The sequence below is a fragment of the Austrofundulus limnaeus genome, unplaced genomic scaffold (assembly GCF_001266775.1).
Source record: "Austrofundulus limnaeus strain Quisiro unplaced genomic scaffold, Austrofundulus_limnaeus-1.0 Scaffold171, whole genome shotgun sequence".
NCBI classification, from domain to species: domain Eukaryota; kingdom Metazoa; phylum Chordata; class Actinopteri; order Cyprinodontiformes; family Rivulidae; genus Austrofundulus; species Austrofundulus limnaeus.
This window is the reverse complement of record NW_013952573.1, coordinates 499,407-501,803: the sequence shown is the minus strand read 5'-3', so window position 1 is coordinate 501,803 and position 2,397 is coordinate 499,407. Positions and strand designations below refer to the sequence as shown.

Below are 2,397 nucleotides of genomic sequence, written 5' to 3'. Positions count from 1 at the left end.
AAAAAAAAAAAAAAAAAACACACAGAAAACAACAGTGTCCGGAACAGAATAAAAGGCAGAACGCGTCATTTGTTTTTTTTAAACCCACTTGCTGGCTGGAACAAAGCTACGCTGCTGAGGGGCAGGACTGGGCAAACATGTTTGTGCGTAAAAGATGGTGAAAGGGACAKGTTTGTGTTTATGACAGTGTGTGCTTTTTTGTTGTTGTTTTGCTCTGTGGTAATGACACTAGGATGAGCGTACTCCTGCAAAAATATACAGGATATAGCCTCCACCCACTCACCCACACAACCTGAAGGAAAATAAACTCAGTTCGTATGCATTTGTTTCTCCCAGTTGTTTACAGTTTCTTGATGATATTAATCTTTTCATCGAGACCTCAGACACACTTGACCGTATTTGAATCAGGGCTGCACAATTAAAAATCATGCAAATACGAGTTCACTGTTGATGACAATGTGAAAACCATCTTTTTCCTACTCCTTTTTTAAATGTTTTCCCACACATCTCTGTGTGTGTTGGTCTGTTAGCAAAATATCTCATCTACCATAGCTTGTATTTCAATGAAACTCTCAACAAGTAAACACTGGATGCACTTCTGCAACTTCTTCACTTTTAGAGTCAATCCCAATCAAGAAGCCCCCTGCAGCTAAGAAACTGCATTAACACAATAATGTTTGAACCTCGGCCAGTTTTAGAGAGGTTGAGCTAAAAAAGTGTGGTGGTAGTTAAGTGTCATTCCCAGTGCATGCTCTGAGTGCTAATGATTGTGCAAGATCTGCATTTACATTTTTTTCATTAACTACTGAAGTCAGTTGTGTCTGTTAGCAAACTATCTTAAGAWCCACTTGGTGTTTTTTATTGAAACAATGAGAAAGTGATGATTGGATGTATCACAACAACTCCAAATGGTCATCATGGTCAACTGACAACTTAATTTTGCAAGGTTTGAGCAAACATCTCATAAGGTAAAAGCTGAGCATCATGTTCACACTGCATGTTGTATAATGTCTTTGCTTACTACTTCTAGTTAGAGTCAACAATGTCTGTTAGCAAAATAGCTCCCAAACTAAAGGACAGATTTTAGTGAAACTCTTGGAAAGTAATCRTTGACTGTCCACCTATAAAGCACTAACAGTTCGAGTCAGCCAAACTGCCACAGCTAATTAGCTTCAAAACAAAAATGGCCATACAAAACTTCATCATCAATCCAGATATTGTGCGCAGGTGGTAGTAGCTGTGAGTCATCCCCAACACAAACTCTGAACAGGTATTTAAAATAGCACAWGATTGTGCCGAACAACATTTACAAGGTTTGACCAGAATGACTATAACACCTTAGTTTAAATAGCAGAGTCATATTGTGATGATGGTATTTTCCTTTGAACAACCCTTTGCCTTTTTAGGTATTTGTACCTTTCAGGTATTCGCTGTGTAAGCACACTTACACTGGAGATAACACAAAAAATAATTATTAGCACAGGACATCTAGGAACAGCAGTACTGAACGTTTCGGTGCTTTGTGAGTTGGCACCGAGCGTGTGCTTGTTGTGGAGACGGACTTTCATATGTGCACGTGCAAGCACTCACTAAAACCTTGATAATTACCAACACCATCAACAGCCTGTGACTGGTGCAGGTTGAAGGTCAGAGCAGTTTTCATGTTAGTGTTTTGGCCCCGATGTGTCCTTGGTCAAAGAGCCTCTTGAACTCTTCACCTTCCTTCACCCATCTCCACCCTTCCAGTTGGAGCTCGACRCTGTACTACATCAGTCTTCCACAGTCCTTTTTTATATCTCAGAACCATCAACAAACTAGATGCAGCACATCTGACAAGATCATCACTTCATTTTAGARTTTGAACAAACACATTCTGAATCAAAATAACAAGTTAATAACTAATTTCCACTAAGTTTAATSAAATTCAGCTTTTTTTGTGGGTAATTTTAAAGACAGTTATAGAAAAGCAATAGATTCTTCCGACATTAATTACAAATCTTTTGAAGTTGATTACATGGAAATAGTTTGAACAATTATTATATTTGTGTTGACATAGTTGTCAACATTACATTACACAGTTACTTACGAGGAATTTTATGGTTGCTTAAAGTGCAAAATAGCAGCACCAACTAGTCACTTCTAATTAGACCTGAGGTAATTTCTGCAGAAATATATTCATTTTGCTATAACATGTAAAGTGAAACTGACAGTAATGGAAAGGTGGATATAAGTGTGTTTGTATGGAACATATCAAGATTATTGAGACCAAAACTAGTTTTAAGATTGCAGCAATCCACATTGGGTTTGGTGTCATTCTGACGAGCCATTAGTTTGTCAGTCTAAACTTTGTTTAAAGGGATCCACGATTAGTTGTAACAATAAATTTATTTGATAAAC

At 37.6% G+C, this 2,397-nt stretch overlaps 1 long non-coding RNA gene across 1 annotated transcript in view; it reads left to right on the top strand.

Moving 5' to 3' along the window:
* Positions 1-95: 95 nt before the first annotated feature.
* The window catches only part of LOC106523926 (uncharacterized), a 5,787-nt gene continuing 3,485 nt past the window's right edge, over positions 96-2,397 (top strand). Inside the window, exon 1 of the long non-coding RNA XR_001310952.1 lies at positions 96-170. This is a non-coding gene — a long non-coding RNA (uncharacterized LOC106523926). The remainder of the gene's footprint in view (positions 171-2,397) is intronic.